The 23,037-nt window shown below is 39.6% G+C and overlaps 1 pseudogene; it reads right to left on the bottom strand.

Annotated features, from left to right (window-relative positions):
* LOC141640245 (uncharacterized) overlaps positions 1-23,037 on the bottom strand; it is a 199,841-nt pseudogene that overhangs the window by 5,730 nt on the left and 171,074 nt on the right.

Below are 23,037 nucleotides of genomic sequence, written 5' to 3'. Positions count from 1 at the left end.
TCACCGTATAAGGGCCGCTCCACCTGGACTTCAGCTTGCCAGGGAATAATCTCAATCGGGCATTAAACAGCAGTACCTTTTGCCCAACATGAAACTCACGAGGTAAGATTCTCTTGTCATGCCATCTCTTCGTCTTTTCATTGTAAATGCGCAAGCTATCATAGGCATTAAGCCTAAATTCTTCCAACTCATCTAGCTGCAAAAGACGATTCTGACCACACAGCTTAGGATCATAATTAAGCTTACGAATTGCCCACCAAGCCTTACATTCTAATTCAACAGGTAAGTGACACAATTTTCCATAAACTAGCCTATAAGGTGATGCACCAATTGGTGTCTTAAAGGCAGTTCTGTAGGCCCATAATGTGTCATCTAGCTTAAGACTCCAGTCTTTCCGTGATTTAGAAACTACCTTAGACAAGATCTCTTTCAACTCGCGATTAGAGACCTCTACCTGACCACTAGTTTGGGGATGATACGCCAGACCACGCCGGTGTTGGACACCAACACTAGACAGAATTGAAGTTAGTTTCTTTTCTTTAAAATGCATCCCCCCATCACTAATGACGACCCTAGGGACACCAAATCGGGGAAATATGATCTTTTTAAACATTTTTATCACGGTCTTAGCATCACAATGAGGTGAGGCAATTGCCTCAACCCATTTTGACACATAGTCTACAGCCACTAAGATATACCTGTTACCTTTACTGGATGGGAACGGTCCTTGGAAATCAATGCCCCAGACATCGAAGACCTCAACCTCTAAGATACCGTTCTGTGGCATCTCATGTCTCTTTGAAATGTTCTCTGATCGTTGGCAAGCATCACAAGCTGAAACAAAAGACTTAGCATCAGCAAACAAAGAAGGCCAAGAAACCAGGATCGAAGTACCTTAGCCACGGTGCGCGATGGACCGTGGTGACCACCATATGAAGAGGAGTGACAGCCTTCCAGGACTATTTTGGTTTCCCACTGCGGAATACACCATCTGTAGAGACCGTCTGCACATTCCTTAAACAAATAAGGATCATCCCAGAAGTACTGCTTAGCGTTATACAGAAAACGCTTCCTCTGGATGAGAAAGGTCAAAGGCGGCAGCTTGCCACTTACAACGAAGTTAGCTATATCTGCATACCAAGGTTCTTGGTCAACAATAGACGATATAACAGCAATTAAAGTATCGTCAGGAAAAGAATCATCAATAGGTAGAGAATCTTCCCCCTCTTGTCGCATCAGTCGCGACAAGTGATCAGCTACAACGTTCTCAGCACCTTTCTTATCCTTAATCTGCAAATCAAACTCCTGAAGAAGGAGTATCCATCTAAGTAGCCGTGGTTTAGCCTCCTTCTTAGCAAGGAGATGCCTCAAAGCTGCATGGTCAGTAAAAACAGTGACTTCAGACCCAACTAAATAAGTACGAAACTTCTCTAAGGCATAAACCACAGCTAGCAGCTCTTTCTCAGTGGTAGTGTACTTCACTTGAGCCTCATCCAGAGTTCGGCTCGCATAGTAGATAGCATTCAAAGCTTTGTCTTTCCTTTGGCCTAGCACCGCTCCTAGTGCATAGTCACTCGCGTCACACATAATCTCAAACGGCAAGTCCCAGTCGGGAGGCTGTATGATCGGCGCAGAGATTAAAGCCTGCTTTAACCTGTTAAAAGCAGAAAGACACTCATCATTAAACACAAAAGGGGCATCCTTAAGTAACAACTGTGTAAGTGGTTTAGCAATTTTGGAGAAATCCCTAATAAACCGGCGATAAAAGCCGGCGTGACCAAGGAAACTCCTCACCCCCTTGACATTAACAGGAGGTGGTAATTGCTGAATCACTTCCACCTTCGCTTTATCAACCTCTATTCCCCTATCAGAAACCAAGTGCCCTAAGACAACTCCCTCGTTGACCATAAAGTGGCACTTCTCCCAGTTCAGTACAAGATTAACCTCAATACAGCGCTGCAACACTTTCTCAAGGTTAGACAGACAGTTAGAAAAATCACTTCCATAAACACTGAAATCGTCCATGAAAACTTCCATAATAGACTCAATATACTCTGAAAATATCCCCATCATGCACCTTTGAAAGGTTGCCGGGGCATTACACAAACCAAAAGGCATCCTGCGATAAGCAAAAACGCCCTGAGGACAAGTAAATGTAGTCTTAGCTTGATCGTCTGGGTGGATAGGGATCTGAAAGAACCCTGAATACCCGTCTAAATAGCAGAAAAATTTATGAGAAGCTAACCTTTCTACCATTTGATCAATAAAAGGAAGAGGAAAGTGATCTTTCTTGGTGGCGGCATTCAGCTGTCTGTAATCTATGCACATCCGCCAACCAGTCACTACTCGAGTAGGTATTAATTCATCCTTATCATTCTTAACTACAGTTGTCCCTCCTTTCTTCGGGACCACCTGTCCTGGATTTACCCATTTAGAATTACCGACAGAATAAATAATACCTGCGTCTAGCAGCTTCATTACCTCAAACATCACATCATCCCGCATCTTCTCGGTTCACCCGGCCGACCACCTGCAAGGTTTGTGATCTTCCTCCAGCTCTATCCTGTGCATACAAATATCGGGACTAATCCCCTTGATATCGTCCAATGAATAGCCCATTGCTTTCCTGTTTTTCTTAAGTACAGCTAACAAAGCAGTCAGCTGATCATCATTAAGCTTGGCACTAACAATGACTGGATATTGCTCTGTATCGTCTAAGAAAACGTATTTAAGATGAGAAGGGAGAGGCTTACGTTCCGGTACTTTTACCTCAATGGAGCAAAGAGTGCTAATCATTTGTTCCACTTGCTCTCCCTCATGCTCATCCAAATCATCAACAAGCAATTCCAACGCAGCGTCATCGTCGTCTGGGCTATCTGCACACTCATCAAAAAGCATAAGGGCTTCTAGTGGGTCCTTCATAAAAGAACCCGACCAGAAGTCATAAATAGACTCGTCAATAATATCAACCGAATAGAAAGTATCCTCTATCATTGGTCGAGCCAAAGTACTAGGCGGGCCAAAGTGATCGCGTCATCCCCTCTTGCAAGAGTCAAACGCCCTTGTCGACATCAATGACCCACTGTACAAAGGAATGGTCTTCCTAAGATAATTTGGGTCCGGGTGTCCTCGGCTATATCTAAAACAATGAAATCTCTGGGATAAAGAGCTTGCCTATTTTCACAGCACGTCCTCTAAGACACCTAAGGGCTTCCTAACGAATCTATCACCATCCGTAGGGTAATGTTAGTCACTTTAAAATGACTCATGTTTAATTTCTTGCGGACGGAAGGGGCATGACACGACACTCGGCACCTAAATCGCAAAGGGCCTTATCAATGACCATGTTGCCTATAATACAGGTAATAGAAAAGCTGCCCAGGTCCTTCATTTTAGGCGGACTCTTATTCAAAAGCAAATTACTAGACTCTTCCATAAATGAAATCGTCTCAAATTCACTCAAATTTCTCTTACGCGTCACAATATCTTTCATAAATTTAGCGTAAGTGGGTACCGAGTAACAAGTTCGGAAAGAGGGACAATTACACGGAGGTTCTTCACAATGTCCACAAACTTACCGTCTTTGTCGCTCGATCTTTGCGTCCTTCAGACGGCCTGGAAAGGGTACCCTGGTAGCAACGAGTGGACCCGCAACTTTTCCTTTACCTTTATCAATGTGTGACGTCTCCACAAAGAGGGGAAGATGACACGGTAGCGGCATTAGACAGCAAAATAGGATCTCCGCCACTTAAAGTACTCGATCGAGTACTTATATCACTCGATCGACCATTCTCTTCTTCTGTTTCACTCGATCGACCGGTTTCATCACTCGATCGAGTGATTTCTTCAGCAAAGTTACTCGATCGAGTAAGATTATCACTCGATCGACCAACATCAAATTGTGCACCACTCGATCGACCAGTGATTTCACTCGATCGAGTGATAGGATGAATTGATTCACTCGATCGAGAAAAGAATTCACTCGATCGAGTATCTTGATTACACGCTGCAAGTATTTCGGTTAAGAATTCATCTAGATCGTCCTCCGGGGTATCTTCAGCTATCAAAACCTCGTCTTCTTCATGAGTAAGGTCATTTTGAAAATTCATTGCACTGACTGGATCGCATATTGGAAGAAGCTTGGCTTGGTCTTTCGCGTGTGTTAACTGCGCGACTTGTTCTTTCAATTCCGATATGACCGTTTCAGATTGCCGTGATATACTCATCATAAAAGATTTTAATTCGGCAATTTCTTCACTTGCAGAAGGAGGAATCGGTAGCGGGGCTGGCGTGGAAGGGGTAGAGACATTCTTTATTTCTTCATATAGCTGAGAGAAAGGAACTCCCTGCTTGTATTTCTGATAAGCAAGAACGCGCTCTACACTTTCCATGCATCCGATAGGGTCGTGCCCTTCCGTGCCACATCTACCACATGGCTCTATATGCTCCGTAATCGTAGGCATCCTGGCGATTAAACTTTCAAAGCAACAACTAACCTGCAAAACTAATCAAAACTTTGCAGAAATGAGATCAGCCTCAAGGAATAAATTCCTTGAGACAAGGGACAAACTTAATTAAAGCAACAAAATTGCGCCACCTCCCCGGCAACGGCGCCAAAATTTGACACGTCTGTCGCGTACCTGTCAAAAATACCAACTGGCTCTAACTAGTATAGCTAGGGAAGTCGGGTCGAATCCACAGAGAGGTAGGAAATTGTCAGCTTAATCTAAGTTCGTCAAGGAACCAAATTGGGGGGGTTTTTAAATGTGATATTCTAAACTAAGAAGAATAAGGAAGAGAAAATAAGAGGAAGGAATTAATCAGATAAAGGGAAACAGCTAAGACAGACGGTTCACCATAATCATTCAGTCAAGTAATCTAGGTCTCAGATTAATGCAAATACGATCTAGGGGGTAGCGAACGCCACCTTTCGGTCCTTAATTCACCCTAAAGCGTAAATAGCTTAGCTTTCGCCCTCACTACAATACCCTGTTGCTCGCTACTAGTCTCGCCTTTTCCAACCTTTCGGTCCAGGTCAAGGGTCACTGAGATATAAATATCTAATCGCGTCGACTCAATCAGACAGATACAATTAATTGCAGCATTTAAACAACGAAGATTACACCCGCACTAACCCAATAAATCGACTACTATTCCCTCATGATTATGGATCCCCTATAGTCTTAGCAGGGGGGAATTAGCTACTCGTTACCATCGAATTAATAATAATGACAAATAGATAACTAAAACTAAACATGATGACAGAACTAATAAGGATTGAATTAAAGCAATTATGATAACAACTAAAAGAGGGAAGGAATTTAAGCAATAAATAAGATCAAAGATAAAAGTAGAATAATAATACCAATCGCAAAATCCAATTCCGAGTAGCAAAGTGTAAAGGAAGAATAAAAATCCAAGAACAGTAGTCTTAGGTAGAGTAAAACGAACATGAGAAGAGAGAGCCGTAACGTAGTCCCTCTGCTCTATCTTATACGAAAAATCCATCCTAAAACCTAATCTATGGACTAATTACAAAAGCCCACAAAATGATTAGGCGGAAATTAACTAAGGCAGGATAAACCACTCGATCGAGTAGAAATAAACTACTCTATCAAGCAAACCATCACTAAACCACTCGATCGAGTGGAAATAAACCACTCGATCGAGCACTTCATGCAAAATCTCCTCGATTGACTCCTTAAACTGCTCGATCGATCAATCTTGAGTAAATGAAGCATTCGATCGAGCAGAAAACTACTCGATCGAGCTATATAGGCACGCTAGACTTTGAAATGCCTTCCGAAACCAGTTCACGCGTCTCCAAAATGTTAGATTCCAAGCTCCGACTCCTTATTCTCCATGAATGCATGCAATTGGGACAAATTAGGCTCGATTTAACTCCTCTTCGGTTAATTCCTGCAAATTACATAAAACGAACCAAAGTAGGATATTCGGGGGCATTTGTAGCTAGATGCTACATAAAAAGTATAGAAATGCGTGTGAAAATGAGGTGAAAACCTTATATAAAAGACACGCATCAAAGTGGAAAGCTACAAGAGGAGACCCGAGCGTGAGACGGTCTTCCAACCGCCTCACATCTCCTCAAGAACGAGTAACCAACACAAACCGTCGTCTCCTCCAATATACATGTCAAACACCACAAATGTAAAGTACCACACAACATGTCAATTACCGATTCATCACGATACACATTCCTAAATACGATTTGCAATACGGCTCATATAATGCAAGTAATGACAAATGACCCACTAACAAACCTACACATTATTAAAACTAAATAGGATAAACGTACCTTTTAGCAATCCCGCTAAACAATAAAGCACCCGGAAAGAAATGTGCTCCTCCATAAAGTCGGCGCCTAATTACTAATTTGGCTCTTAATTACGCACGTTTAGTCCCTTAATTGAACCCATTTTACATACTAATATAGCATTTCATGGCCATTTTATCCGTCAATTCCTTCCTATTTTACTTTCCTAGTGCATTTTACATGTCTTATAGGAAAGGAGATAATGAGGCGGAATTCCCGTCTCCCGTGCATATTTGGAAGCTTGTTGACGATGTTGGATGAACTAGTATGAAGAGGCGGCAAGAATGACAACCAAGGATGTAGGAATAAAGAGTATATAGAAGGATCATAGGCTTAAAAGCAAGGATGACGAGAAGAAAGCCATTACAAGAATAAATTGCTCGGAACCAAACCAAGAGTTGCTTCTTTAGCTCTGAAAATATGCTAGATGAAATAGCGTCAAAAAATCAAGTGGTCTAGACTTTGAGATGAGGAAATGACGTCCGTTTTACAATCCGAGCTCAAATAGACAAGCTACCCGCCAATCCACGCGTCCCAGACTCAAGACGAGCGTGCCAGACTCAAGACGAGCGTGCCAGACTCAGGACGAGCGGATTGTTAGGCAGTCAAGAATGGGAACTACTCTATCCATGGATCCGAGCGGATCGAGCACGATCCGGGCGTCTCAAAGCACCACGATCTGGGCGTCTTGTGCCCAGGACGAGCGGCTTGTAGCAGCAGGATCCGAGCGTCTTCCCCAGGATTCGAGCGGATCACAAGTCAGAAGAGATCGTGCCATACCACGGGACGAGCGGACCGAGGCAAGACTAGCAAGAGGATCCGCTCATTTCCCTCGGGACTTGCAATTCTCTATTCAACACTTAGCATTTTTATTTACTAATCTACCCTTGCTTAACCTAATGATGTACCACTATATATACTCCATTTGTAATAATCAAGAGACCAAGTTCTCTTAGCTTAGAAGAAATCCTCTTAGATTAGATTAGGAGTAGATTAGAATAAATTAATCTCAATCATTCCACAAAATTACATATTAATCTTTCCTTAATCATTATTCAAGTTTATTATTATTGGGTAATGGAAGATTATTGGGTTATTATTGGAGAATTGACAACTCTTCATCAATCAATCAAGTTTTCTTCTATTATTCTTCGCTTTATTATTTGGATCATCTCATATAGGTATAATAACCTTTACTCTTGTTTAATTATTGTTAATCACATCATTTATTCATCGTGTTTTGCTTTGTTAGTATGGTTGACAACCTTATTAACATGTTAAACTTGATCATGAGTGAGTAGTTTCCTTAGCTAGGGTTAATGGGGAATTAGGGGAAACCAACATGGGGATTGATCTATGCTTAATCTAATATGTTTTCATAATTAATTAGCTTGCTTGTTGTGATTTCAACTTATGACATGTTATGTTTGATGAAATGTGAGCCTATGAATCCTTGAATTTTTTTTATCCATCACTTATCTTTTCAATGAGGCTTGTAAGCTTATACACCAACTCGGGCCTCATTAGACCATACACATAGTTAAATAGGAAGGATTAAGTCGACTTGTAGCTGTTGTACAATCTAATCGATTCGGCTCCGGGACCTAAACCTTCTTAGGGATTGTAAGATATACACTAACTCGATCCCATCACAACAATAATTGCTTGCTATCTAATTGAGAACATGTTTGTATGATCTATTTCCATGAGTCCCCTATGAACTCATGACAACCTAGTATCTTTATCATTTGTTTACATCTTTATTTGCTTTATTGTTTATTTTACTTTATTGCTTTCATTAGTTTAGAACACAACTACAAACCCAAATCAATTGTGACACTAGCATAAATTGAGATAAATAGACTTAAAACCCAAAGCACACCGTCCCATGGATCGACCTCGACTTAACCACTAACTAGTTGTTTGTTGAGAAATATAAATGTGTTTGATTAAGAGCCCCAACGACATTTTTCATCAAAATGGCACCGTTGCGGGGGACGGTGTTACGTGATTAAGTTCTTGTTTGTTTGTCTATTTTAATTGTGCTTTAGCCTTGAGGAACTCGTTCCTCAAGGTTCGTTCTTACCATTTTTGTGTAGTTTCCTTGGTTGTAGTTGTTTCCTTGTCTTAGCTATGATGGCTCAAGACTTGACATTTGGAGCATGTGGTGGATCTTTTGAGTATGACTATGGGTATGGGGAGTTTGAGGAGCAAGTCAACACAAACCTACCTTACAAATCATACGATGAAAATCCTAACTACTACCCCAGCATTTCCCGCCAAAATCCCCACATCCAATATCCACAACAACTACCCTCCCAAAACCCACTTTATAACCAATTCCAAATGCCACAATATGACCACTTTCACACTCATCCACAACAAAAAGATGAGCCCAACTTTGACATTCAAAATATGGTTCTCCAAATGATGGGAGCAACAAAATTTCATCAAACAAGTGCTAGAGGAGAGCTAAAATAGGGACAATGTTCTTCAAAGCATTGTTACCCAAGGTGAGGAATTGAGAATTCGTGTAACACCCTAAGAATATGAGAGGAAAGTTGTCCCACATCGGGAAAATATGGAGCTTCTGATATGTTTATAAGGGACTCTACCCACCACTTAGTAACAAGGCCTTGTGCTTTTGGGCTTAAGTGAAGACAAGTAATGGGCCCAAAGGTACACATCCCATCTTATTGGGATTGTGTTACGATCGTGGTGGGTCGAGTTGTTATAAATGGTATCAGAGCAACCCTGCGACCGTGTGGTGAGCCCTTGGTCGGGAGTACCCGGGTCACGCACCTAGCGGGGGAGGATTCTGGGCTTGGCTGCGGTCGGCCTCCGGGCACAACGAGGACGTGTGTTATTTAAGTAGGGGAGTTTGTAACACCCCAAGAATATGAGAGGAAACTTGTCCCACATCGGGAAAATATGGAGCTTGTGATATGTTTATAAGGGTCTCTACCCACCACTTAGTAACAAGGTGTTGTGCTTTTGGGCTTAAGTGAGGACAAGTAATGGGTCCAAAGGTACACATCCCATCCTATTGGGGTTGTGTTACGACCGTGGTGGGTCGGGTTGTTATAATTCGAATTGCCCAAATTAAGGCAACCCAAGCAACCACTCCTCACCATTCCTTAAACATTGTCCATGAATGCGAGTTTGAAGGAGTAAACTTTGATGTAGAAGATGAGATGTGGGAAGAGCCAATATCCTTGAGCTCTTGTGAATATGAAAGTGTGGCATTTGATGAAGAAGACATGAGGTTAAATAAGCCAAGTACTCTTAGCCTTTGTGAGTATGAGGGTGTGACTTTTGATGCGAACATCGAGATGGTGGAGGAAGAGTTATTAAGGATAAGTAAAGCCCCTATTTATGATTCATATGAAGAAATCGATGATGACGGATCTATGGAAGAAGATGATGAGGGAAAGATAGGCTCAAATGATAAATGGAGTTGTGAGATCAACTTGCTTGAGGAACCCATCCTTGAGAAGTTTGAAGATTTCTTCGATGAAGAGGAGGAATACCTTCATGGGAGTATTTTCAAACCCACTATAGAGCCCATGATACTTGGAGATGATATTATGGACCTTCTCACGAAAGTCAAATCATCATACAAGAATTACTTAGTGGAAAAACTCAAAGAAAGGGCTAAGAAGGAGCCTACATGTGGAAATTTGGCACCCACTATCCCAACTCCTAAGACACCCCCTCATCAATGGCATGAAAGTTAACCTTCTATCCTTGGAGGATTGACTAGTCCAAGTATTTTCGTCATCAACTTTGAAAGAAATAGGAGCAACCGGAAAACCCCTTATGATAAGAATCTCAAGTTTGCTATTTTAAGAGCCGGGAAGGCCATCATGACAAAGCAAAGGAGAAGGGGAAGGAGTTCAAAGGGAGGCCCCTCATGGATTGACTCTACTCATTTCGAAATGGTTCAAGACTTATTCATGCTTACTTGAGGACCATTCACAAACTTTTGGCCAACTTTTGAGAGCATTAAGCTCCATGGATAGTGAAAATTATCACTTCAACTTAGTTTGGTGGAGTCCTATCTCAAACCACCATTTGTAAAATATCCTATCCTTTATCTTTGCATTGTATTTACACTTGCATTTAGTTATATACATGTACATTAAGCTTGCATTTGTGAAATATTTCATATTGCATTTATATTGGTTAGTTCATATAGTATAGTGTAGATTGCATTCATTTGTTATATATGTCATATAGAATTGCATTTAGTTAGAGCATGAATTCATTCATATCATATCATTCCATTTGTACTTCAATTTCCAAAAAAAAAAAAAAAAATTTAAAAATACAAAAACGTGCATTTCTTTTTAATTCCTACTCCTACATGTACATTGAGGACAATGTCCAAAATAAAGTGGGGGATGGAAATTTATATTCCAAAACACATAAAAATTAAATTGAAAAATTTCGAAAAATCTCCAAAATATGTTCTTTAATTTCATTAAAAATAAAATCCATAAAAAATTGAAAATTTAAATATCCCAAAAACATGTTATTTCCTTTGCAGTGTAGAATTGTATATATTATATATATTTGTGTTTGTTTGTCACTCTTATCACATTGGATCGACTAGCCACATTTGAGGCATGAAGGAAATAGAAGACTGCATGGTATGATCTTTCCAAATCTCCTTCCTCCTTTTATATGTTAATGACAATGTGGCTATCTTTTGATTGATGCGGTATGAACCAATGTGTTGCTAAGAGTTTGCATCTAGATTATATGGCATAGTAGTTGATAGAAGCATATGCATTTGAGTTGTATATATGGTAGTTGCATCATGGCATGTAGTTGCATGGTTAGAAAAATTTTGTGAAAATGTCTAGTTGGGAAACTTGACAAGTGTATATAAGGCCTTTGTAGATAATTTTTCTTGACAACTTGGCAAAAGTATTTAGCGATTGAGGATAAAAGTACCCTAGTTTGACACAACTTGGAGGTGATTTGTTGGTATCCTTTTAGACTTAGTAGCTTGGAGAAACGATATCTACAATGGAGTGTGTACCCTTAAATTGCCTCCCTTGTAGATGATTTCTGCCACTTAGATGAGGAAAGTGGCTATTCTTTTGTAGATGCATTCATTACTTGTTTTGTGTGCTTAATGCTTGGATGTATCACCATTTTGGCAAGCCCCACCTTGCCTTGCAAGAAGGCATCTTACCTCATGATGTCTTGTTGTGAGTTGAAGGGGCGGAGTGAGACCCGCTAATTGTCTCACATCGGTTATATTACTACTAGGATAGTTTAAATAAAGGTCTAGTTCTAGTCACCTCTTTACTCGAGACGAGTAAAGGTTCGGTTTGGGGATGTTTGATGTGACTCTTAATTGCACACGTTTAGTCCCCTAATTGAGCCCATTTTGCATATTTATATACCATTTCATGGGAATTTTATCCGTCAATTCCTTCCTATTTTGCTTTCGTAGTGCATTTACATGTCTTATTGGAAAGGAGATAATGAGACGGAATTCCTGTCTCCCGTACATATTTGGAAGCTTATTGACGATCTTGGATGAACTAATATGAAGAGGAGGCAAGAATGATGACCAAGGATGTAGGAATAAAGAGTATATAGAAGGATCAAAGGCTTAAAAGCAAAGATGACGAGAAGGAAGCCATTACAAGAACAAATTACTCGGAACTAAACAAATATTTGCTTCTTTGGCTCTGAAAATATGGTAAATGAAATGGCGTTGAAAAATCAAGTGGTTTAGGCTTTTGAATCACTCTGCCAATAAGAGTCCGGATGAGGAAATGACGTCCGTTTTACAATCCGAGCTCAAATAGACAAGTTGCCCACCAATCTGCGCGTCCCAGACTCAAGACGAGCGTGCCAGACTCAAGACGAGCGTGCTAGACTCGGGACGAGCGGATTGTTAGGCAGTCAAGAATGGGAACTACTCTGTCCATGGATCCGAGCGGATCGAGCACGATCCAGGCGTCTCAATGCACCAGGATACAGGCTTCTTGTGCCCAGGACGAGCGGCTTGCAGCGTTAGGATCCGAGCGTCTTCCCAAAGATCCGAGCGGATCACAAGTCAGAAAAGACTGTGCCATACCATGGGACGAGCGAACCGAGGCAGGACTAGCAAGAGGATCCGCTCATTTCCCTCGGGACTTGCAATTCTCTATTCAACACTTAGCATTGTTATTTACTAATCTACCCTTGCTTAACCTAATGATGTACCACTATATGTACTCCATTTGTAATAATCAAGAGACCAAGTTCTCTTAGCTTAGAAGAAATCCTCTTAGATTAGATTAGGAGTAGATTAGAATAGATAAATCTCAATCATTCCACAAAACTACATATTAATCTTTCCTTAATCATTGTTCAAGTTTATTATTATTGGGTAATGGAAGATTATTGGGTTATTATTGAAGAGTTGACAACTCTTTATCAATCAATCAAGTTTTCTTCTATTATTCTTTGCTTTATTATTTGGATCATCTCATATAGGTATAATCCCCTTTAATCTTGTTTAATTATTGCTAATCACATCATTTATTCATCGTGTTTTGCTTTGTTAGTATGATTGACAACCTTATTAACATGTTAAACTTGATCATAGGTGTGTAGTTTCCTTCGCTAGGGTTAATGGGGAATTAGGGGAAACCAACATGGGAATTGATCTATGCTTAATCTAATATGTTTTCATAATTAATTAGCTTGCTTGTTGTGATTTCAACTTATGCACATGTTATGTTTGATGAAATGCGAGCCTATGAATCCTTGTATTTTTTTTATCCATCACCTATCTTTTCAATGAGGCTTGTAAGCTTATACACCAACTCGAGCCTCATTAGACCATGCACAGAGTTGAATAGGAAGGATTAAGTCGCCTTGTAGGTGTTGTACAATCTAATCGATTCGGCTCCGGGACCTAAACCTTCTTAGGGATTGTAAGATATACACTAACTCGATCCCATCACAACAATAATTGCTTGCTATTTAATTGAGAACATGTTTTTATGATCTATTTCCATGAATCCCCTATGAACCCATGACATCCTAGTATCTTTATCATTTGTTTACATCTTTATTTGCTTTATTGCTTGTTTTACTTTATTGCTTTCATTAGTTTAGAACACAACTATAAACCCAAATCAATTGTGACAATAGCATAAATTGAGATAGATAGACTTAGAACCCAAAGCACACTGTCCCATGGATCGACCTCGACTTAACCACTAACTAGTTGTTTGTTGAGAAATATAAATGTGTTTGATTGAGAGCCTCAACGACACTCTTTATCAATTACGATGATTAAATATAATTACTAACTAATCTAATTAAATTAAATACGTAATTAATGAATTAAAACCATTTTAAAGCTACCCAAAACACTCAACATATGCCTACCAACCACCACCAAAACAGCTACCAACACCGCGGTGGTCACGGATTGGCGCCACTGTACCCACGCGCCACCCAACCAGCGCCACCAGCAATGATAACCGCAGCAATAACCACAACACGATACAACAACACCAACACAGCCGCAACACACGCACAACCTACCCTTTTAGCCACCACTGATCACCATTAGCCACTACCGTAGCCTCCCCTGACCACAGTGGACCCAGTCGCCAGCCGTGGCACCAACCACGGCCATCACAACCCCAAAACACGATGACGACAACAACAACAACAACTAACAATATAAACAATCAACCTGACACCCTTAATAAAACACCCATTTACTACCACTTACCGCAACCGAAACCACCACCCACGACCACCACCTTCCTCTCCACTCAACCTTCGACACAACCACCCAAAGCCCAGCCATGGTCAGCCACGGTTTGGGGGTTAAAAACTCGTCTTTAGACGGTTTCACAACAACAATAGTGTTCTAGGTCAGTCAAACCCCATATGGGCAGTCAACGACGGTCCCGAGGATGGTCAACGATGGTCAGAGGTGAGTCGGGGTCAAGGATGGTCAACGGTATAATTTAATTAATATATAAATTAGTGTAAGACGGTCTTACCTTACGATCTCGAGGTGGCGGGACAAAATCTTCCTTCATTCTTCTAATCTCTTTTCTCTCTTTAGAACTGTGGTGGATTTTGTTGTGATTGTGAATGGATAAGGTGAGTGGATAAGTGGTAGGGTGGAGTATATAAGGTGGGTGTATATAATACATATGTATACATATTATTATTATTATTGTTGTTGTTGTTGTTGTTGTTGTTGTTGTTGTTGTTGTTGTTGTTGTTGTTGTTGTTGTTGTTGTTGTTGTTGTTGTTGTTGTTGTTGTTGTTGTTGTTGTTGTTGTTGTTGTTGTTGTTGTTGATGTTGTTGGTTATTATTATTATTGTTATTATTGTTATTATTATTATTTTTATTTTTATTATTATTTTATTATCTGGTCTCATACATAACTCGTATAAATACAACATAATATAATTTTATAAAATATATTTACCCATTTATCGTTGACTAGCCTTTGCCCAAAGTAATAGATACGATGTATTACAGATAGTGACCCTCTCACAAAATGAGAGTGGATAGTGCAAGTGGGTGGGAAATGGATATCCCCGCATACCTTCCCACTTGCATTTTGTGAGAGGGCCACTATCTGTTTACAGCTTTAGATGGATTGTGTCCGTCTATAATGAGACGAATTGTAGGAGTATAGAGACGAAGAAAAAGAAGGGCAATAAGACACTATAACAAAATTTGAAACTAACAATTTACTAATTTAGGAAGTGACCACGTACATCTAATTTTATATTTTCTAATCTTAACTAGTTACGCAATTTCCTATACTTACTAATCTTTCTAAACGAATAAGAAAATCAAAAATTTTCTTTTTTAAACACTCTCAGGTAGAAATTGGTCTGCTTTTTGGTAGATAATTAATATATGTGTCATAATATCTTATCTAATATCACAACTTTTCATAATTAGGCCTTATGTATTTTATACGTTATTATCTCATTTTTTTTTTTTGGTGACGAGGGGTTTATTCCCCCCGGGACCAGGCATTCCATAGTCACCACCTGGACCATGTAAACAACCCCAATTGGGGTCGCCGAGATAACCGCATGCATTGCTCATCCGTGGGTTCGAACACGGGACCTCGCAATTCTTGCCTTTGCAATCTTTGAGGTTACCCAAGTCTACCACTAGACTGCAAGCACTTGTTTTATCTCATTTTCCAATATATGTATTTTATATATCACAAATATTATATTTAAAATCCACAATTTTTTTAAAAAAATTACTCATATTATTAAATTAGTTTGCGGTTTTCATATCATTTCCTTATATTTGTTACTTTGTATATTGTAATAAAATTACAAAAGTAGCTATATGCTTCATCGGAGGCTTTGAACGTAGGTTATTTCACTTAAAGTAGATTTTTTTTTAATAAATAACTTATTTGACAAAAATAATTTCAGGTATACGATCAATTTATTCGGAGTAAAAATGTAAAATTTTCTCTATTCTAACTCTTAGGCATCGTTTGATTGCCACTCTAGATGTGGGGGAATTGAAAAATCTCATGAATTGGCAAAAATAGAGTTGTTTGGTTCCCCAAACTCCCATGATTTCTTTTTTTCTTAGGAGTTGTCAACTCCTCCATAATGGAGAAGTTTAATTACCTAGGCCTTCCTAACTCATTGGAAACTCTCGTGTCCATTTAATTCCATCATGTCAACCAAACGAGTTTTAAGCAATTCACGTGTTTTTAAAACTAACGGGAGATTCATTCCACCATGGCAACCAAACGACACGTTAGTACTACAAACTAACAACTGTAGATTTTAAAATCTTAATTTAAAGTGTATTTAAATACTATTAACTCTGATTGTTATAAGTTCACTATACATGACAAATTAAAAAGTTATGCATTCGCTTGAGATACACACTTAGTACAATATTATATGATCTTTTATCACCCATCACTCTTAACATCTAAATTTTCACTTACAATGATAGGCGAGCGTCCATATCGGCCCTAGCTCCACCACTGTGTAATGAGTATTTGTCGTACTCCTAGTCTTTTATGGTTTCACAAGTACAAGTTTGGGGACAAAATAATAAATTCGTTGGCTTGCTGGTGCCAAAAAGAAGTTGAAGGAGGGAGCTGACCAGCTGGCGCGCACCCAGGAAGTGTGCAGTACTTTTGCCGATTCCCTTAAGCACTCTGATGCAAAAATCAGCGAACTGATCACCCTCACCACTAATATCGTTGCTTATGCCACCTGGCGAGGTATGATCAGCGGGATGCGTGCTGCACTTGATGAGCCTCCTACCCTGCAGACTATAGAGGAGGAAGAGAGGCAGTTGGAGATCCTCTACCCTGTTTAGCCTAACTTGAGCGTGCTGATGACTGGGGTTGGCGAGATGAACTCTCCTGCGCTGATGGAGCATACAGTTGCTGAGGAGGCTGGTTCCCTTCAGGAGGCTGCCGTGGCTGAGGGAGCTTAGGAGGCTGCTGGTATTGAGGGCGTGCAACCTGGTCCTGTACCTGAAATGGGAGGTCAGCAGGAGAAGGCAGAAGAGGTTCCAGAAACGGAGGTCATTGATCTGGCCTCAAGTTAAAAGTTTTTATTTTCAAACTTCTTTGGATGGTGGTCTGACCCTGTATGGGCAGATTTGTAAGATTTTTAAACATTTTGTCTTGTGTTTGTCCGTCGTGGTGACGGTTAACTGAACTTGGGGCCGTGTTTTGGCCATGTTTTGAAATGCCCCTTTCCTTAGTTTTGGCAAGTTTTATTTATGTCACAACTTGTGTTGCTTTGTTATTTACTTATATACTTAGTTTAGGAAGCTGTCGTGTCAGCCTGCTGGCTGATTTAGGCTAATCACGTCAGCCTGTTGAGGCTGAGTTAGACTCAGCTAGCTGCCGTGTCAGTCTAATGACTAATTTAGGCATATGCCACATTTTGGGTGAAGTGTCCGTGTCAACTTGTGAGGCTGATTTAGACCAGTCATGTCAGCCTGAAAAGGCTGATTTAGACTTAGCTAACTGCTGTGTCAGTCCAATGACTGATTTAGGCATATGCCGCATTTTGACTACTTAAGCTTGTTCATGACGCAAGTTGTGTTCATCATATTTAAAGCCAACAGGGGCGTACCTTAGGCAAGTTTATCGTCATTCTAGGACCAATGGAACATTGCAGGATTCCGGTAGCTCAGAAATCCCTGCGCTCCATATGTTTGTGCATGCATGTTGGGGACCTGATTGACTTCGTCGAGTACTCGGTATTGCGAGCTACGTTTTGGGGGTAGTATCCAGGTTAGCTGGATAAGCTTTAAGCTGTCAGCCAGACTCCCTTTCGTATGTTCCACAAGCCGCCTGGTTAGGGTGCTCCTACTGGAGAATTTAGGTTAGGCATGTTGGAGTGCCATGTGCCTTGTCACCCCACGTTTGCAGTTGACAGTCCTGCTAGCAACACTTTCAATCATGGGCGGATCTAGCCCTATTTTACTAGCCCTATAGCCCTAGATATATTATCAAATATATTTTAGTGCACTAAGTATGCATACAAACAATGTAGCTTAGTTGGTGATTGTGAGGCTTACTATTCAAAAGGACAGGGGTTCGATTCTCATTTAAGCTAATTTTGGTCCATTTTTCGTTTTGATTTCACATTCCAACATTTAATACAATTCCAAATTCCGAGACATGATAAAAGTCTTTCCTAATAATATTGTTATCATTATAAAATATTTGATTGATAAAAAAATTGTATATGAACAAAATAAAGTATTTTCTTTTCAATTACCTTCTTTTCCACTAATCTTTAATATTGGTTTGTCTTAAAATGTTGGATTTTTATCGTATTGATCAAACGAGATTATCTAAAATAGTTATTTACTGTCTGTCTTGATAGAAATTATGACACGTACAGTTAGTAGCGCGCAGATCCATGAAATTTGATTTATGGGATTCCAATCAAAATATTAATGCAATTTTTGCGTAAAAAATATAAATTTTATTTTATTTAGCCTATAAATTGGATAAAATACATAAAAAAAACTCACTTTATGAGTATCTCGAAACCTGAAAACTCACACATAGATCTGACAACAGTTTGAATTTTTCTTTCACAAATATGTTTCGAATGTCTATGAATTTAACCCTAGATGGAATTGGTTCCTGGTTCTGCCCCTGCTTTCAATGTACCATAGATATTAGAGTCTAGAGTGATGCATTTAGAAAAGCCTGAAAATAGGAATTCTACCAGAGCGATGTGAAGTACCTAATGCTGCCTCATGGGGTGCTAGAGCAATTGTGGTCCCAGGAAGCTTACATGCCACACAACTCCAATAGCAGTTTTTAAAGTTTAAAGAAATAAAGGAAAACGACACAAAATTGGTAGTATGCCTACTACCATTTTTTTTAGCTTTTCTTAATACACTACTCTGTACACTAAACTCTACTTATTATCAAAAGTGATACCTCTTCAGGTGAAGTATGTTACATGGTTTGTGTATGATTTGACCGTCCATGGTCATTAATCTGTACGCCTCATGGCCAACAACGCCTTCTACCTGGTATGGTCCTTCCCATTTGTAGGCAAATTGCCCGCCTTACAATTCTTTGTGTTTTGGAATACTTCACTGAGAACCAGGTCTCCTACCTCTAGGAGCCTGACTTTTACGTTCTTGTTATAACTTCTGGCGACTGACTGCTTGTAGGCAGCCAGACGTATTTTTGCGCTTGCTCGCAGCTCGCAGCTCGTCTATCGTGTCCAGGCTCCTGATCATCTCTGCACTATTCAGTTCCCCTGTCATACATCTATGCCTGTGAGTTGGAACTAGAACCTCCGATGGAATTACTGCTTCTGCGCCAAACACCAGGCTGAAGGGTGTCTGGCCTGTCGACGTCTTTGGTGTCGTTCTGTCTGGCCATAACCCTAGTGGCAATTCATCTGCCCACTTTCCTCCTAACTCATGTAACCTCCTTCTTAAGTTATCCATGATGATCTTGTTGCTGGATTCGGCTTGGCCGTTGGACTTTAGAGTCCTGGGTTTTGACTTTTCATAGTGATGTTCCATCTGGCACGGTATCCTTCCGCGTCGTTTGAGATGAATTGTGATCGATTCACATATAATTTCTGACGGGATACCAAACCGGCAGATGATGTTACGTTTGATAAAAGAGATGACCTCTTTATCTTTTACCTCTGTGAACGCTTCTGCTTCTATCCATGTGGAAAAATAGTCTATCATTGCTAGCATCCATATTCTGTTTCCTGTGGCTCTGGTGGTTCGTCGGTTTTGTTACTCGTCGTCAAAAGTTACCTTGACCAAAACAATATTTATAACTTCACAAACTACTCTACTCTTAGTAAAGAGGTAAGTAAAGGTCGGATCCCAAGGGACGGGTATTAATGTAGGATTTTCAATTGCAAATGGTTGTGTCTAAGGGTGTCACAATTTGGGTTGAGATAGGAGAAAAAACTAAACTAAACAACAATGTAAATAAAGTAATGAAAACAAGCAAGATGATTAAAATGAGATGTAAACAATTGATTAAAAGCACTAGGGTGTCATGGGTTCATAGGGGATTCATGAGATTTGACATACAAACATGTTCTCTACTAGATACAAGCACTTATTGTTGTGATGGGATCGAGTTAGTGTATATCTTACAATCCCTAAGAAGGTTTAGGTCCCGGAGCCGAATCGATTAGATTGTACAACACCTACACGTCGACTTAGTCCTTCCTATCCAACTATATGAATAGTCTAATGAGACTTGAGTTGGTTTATGTCTTACAAGTCTCATTGAAAAGGTAAGTGATGGGTAAAAAACTGCAAGGATTCATAGGTTCGCATTTCATCAAACATAACCTGTGCATAAGTTGGAATCACAACAAGCAAGCAAATTAATTATGGAAACATATTAGATTAAGCACGAATCAATCACCATGTTGGTTTCCTCTAATTCCCCATTAACCTTAGTTAAGGAAACTACTCACTCATTATCAAGTTTAACATGCTAACAAGGTTGTCAATCATACTAGCAAGGCAAAACATGATGAACAAATGAAGATGATTAACAATAATTAAAAAGGATTAAGAGAGAATTATACCTATAAAGATGATTCCAAATAATAAATCAAAGAATAATAGAAGTACTTGATTATTGATGGAAGGTTGTCAATCCTCCAAATAAACCCAAATAATCTTCTAATTACCCAAAATAAATGATGAACAATAGAGAAATTAAGGAAAGATTAAGAAATGAGATTTGTATTAATGCTAAATTAAGAGTTGATTACAAGATTAAGTGAGTATTAAGATGAGATTAAGATTGTATTAAGATGCATTAAAAGAGTATTAAGACTTGATGCTAATCTAAGTAGTACAATGGGGTATTTATACTAAAGATTAGGTACAAATATTAGGGTTACTAAGGTCTTAAATGACTATTAAGACCCTTAAGAAAAGTTGAGGAAGTGCTCCTTTCCAAGGAGATGCGTATCTCCGTTTTGCTAGTCCCCAGAAAATATGCTCGTCCCGAGCGTCTAGGAGGTAGGCACGGTGGAGTCTGCAAGGGGATCCGAGCGGATCAGGGGAGAAACGCTCGGATTGCTTGGATTCAAGACGAGCGTCTTGGCATCAGGACGCTCGGATGGCTGGGCATAGAGACGCTCGGATTGGCATGGAGCCGCTCGGGTCCTGGGTAAGGCACTTTTCTTCTCTTCTTTCCTCAACAATCCTCGGGGATCTTGTTGAGGATACAAGGATCCTTTCATCATTACCCAATCTACTTTGTTATCTACATAGGCCTTCTAGTATCGTCTTTCCTTTGATGCTTGGTCATTGAATTCGATCAATTTAGCTCCATTTTGCCATGAAAATGAAAGGTTTGCACTCCTCTCCTACCATGGAAACAAAACCTCAAATAATATGCAAAACGGGAAACTAAAGATATTAAATGACCCAATTATACACTAAAAAGCATAGGAAAGAGGCTAATTCGGGGACTAAATATGCTCAAATATGAGTCACATCAAATATCCCCAAACCGAACCTTTGCTCGTCCCGAGTAAAGAGGTGACAAAACTAGGACCCTTATTCAAACTATCCTACTAATATAGCCGATGTGAGATAATTAGCGGGTCTCACTCCGCCCCTTCAACTCGCAACAAGTCAACCATGAGGTAGGATGCCTTCTTGCAAGGCAAGGTGGGGCTTGCCAAAATGGCGACACATCCAAGCATTAAAGCACATAAAACAAGGTAAATGGATGCATCTATAAAAATTAATAGCCACTTTCCTCATCTAAGTGGCGGAAATTATGTAAAGTGGAAGCAATCTAAGGATACACATTTCATTATAGATACGGTTTCTTCAAACTACTAAGCCTAGAAGGATACCAATAAATCACCTCCAAGTTGTGTCAAGCTAGGGTACCTTTGTCCTCAATTGTTAAATGCTTTCGTCAAGAGTAGACTCCCTATGGTGTTAGAAACACTGGAGGATCGCGGAATTCCCCTTCTTGTCTAGACAAGAAGAAGGTTCGTCCCCTCTCTACCATGCACAAAAGTGGATACGATGGAAAAGGGATAAATAGAATTTGAGTTTCATGTGGGAGTTTGCTTTTGTTGTTGTTATTCCCCCCAATTTCTTGTGGCATTTGACATTTGAGAACACTTTCTTTTTGCCATTTCTTTTGATGTTTGACATTTCAATACTTGACAACTTTCAACTTTTTGCCTTTTCTTTTGAACATTTTCAAAGTCACCCTATTTGTAGTGAGGGTGCTTATTTTTGAAGCATAGGAGTTTTCATTTTTGTTACTCCTCTTTTCTTTTAATGCAATTGCAAATTGACTTTTCATTTCAATTCTTGAACTCAAATTTTTGAACAATTTTTGTGCCCATTCCCTTTTTGATGACAAAATATGGTAGAATGTGGATTGATGTTTGCATGGTTTCAAGGGTCACCTTGGAATAAACGGTAGCCAGGGAGTTATCACACCACAAGGTACTTTTGACTAGGCCTTAATCCATGGGTCAAAGGATACTAACATGACACATCCTAGGATGTTTTACAAGTATTATAACAAGCAAAGTCTTAAGAAGAAAAAGTATCTACAAGGGCCTTATATACACTTCTCAAGCTTCCCAAATAGATGTTTTCACAAAAATTTTCCTAAATGCAACTATATGCCATGATGCAACTAACATTTATACAACCATAATGCATATGCTTCTACCAACTATTATGCCATATAATCTAGATGCAATCCTATAATCACATTGTTTTTACCGCATCAATCAAAATAAATCCACATAGTCATTAACATAAAGAGGAAAAAGGAGATTTGGAAAGATCATACCATGCGGTCTTCTATATCCTCATGCCTCGGATGTGGCATAGTCGATCAATGTGAAAAAGGATGATCAAACACAATATATACAAAACAATATATACAAGACTATACTATAAAGGAAATTATGAAACAAGTTAACAGAACATGAAATTCTTATCATGAAAAAGAAAGAAATGAGGGAGAGTAATAGAAACTTCACTTTGGCCTTGTTGGATGCCTCGTGCCCGCTCCATCTAGCTCATGAAGTGTTCTTCAAAGGTCGTCATCGTCCCCACCCAAATCACTATCCCAAGCTTCCCTCGATGCATCGCTTCCATGGAAATCCATAAACTCATCCCCTTCGCTATCTAGCTC

The sequence above is a fragment of the Silene latifolia genome, unplaced genomic scaffold (assembly GCF_048544455.1).
Source record: "Silene latifolia isolate original U9 population unplaced genomic scaffold, ASM4854445v1 scaffold_75, whole genome shotgun sequence".
NCBI classification, from domain to species: domain Eukaryota; kingdom Viridiplantae; phylum Streptophyta; class Magnoliopsida; order Caryophyllales; family Caryophyllaceae; genus Silene; species Silene latifolia.
This window is presented reverse-complemented; position numbering and strand designations above follow the sequence as displayed.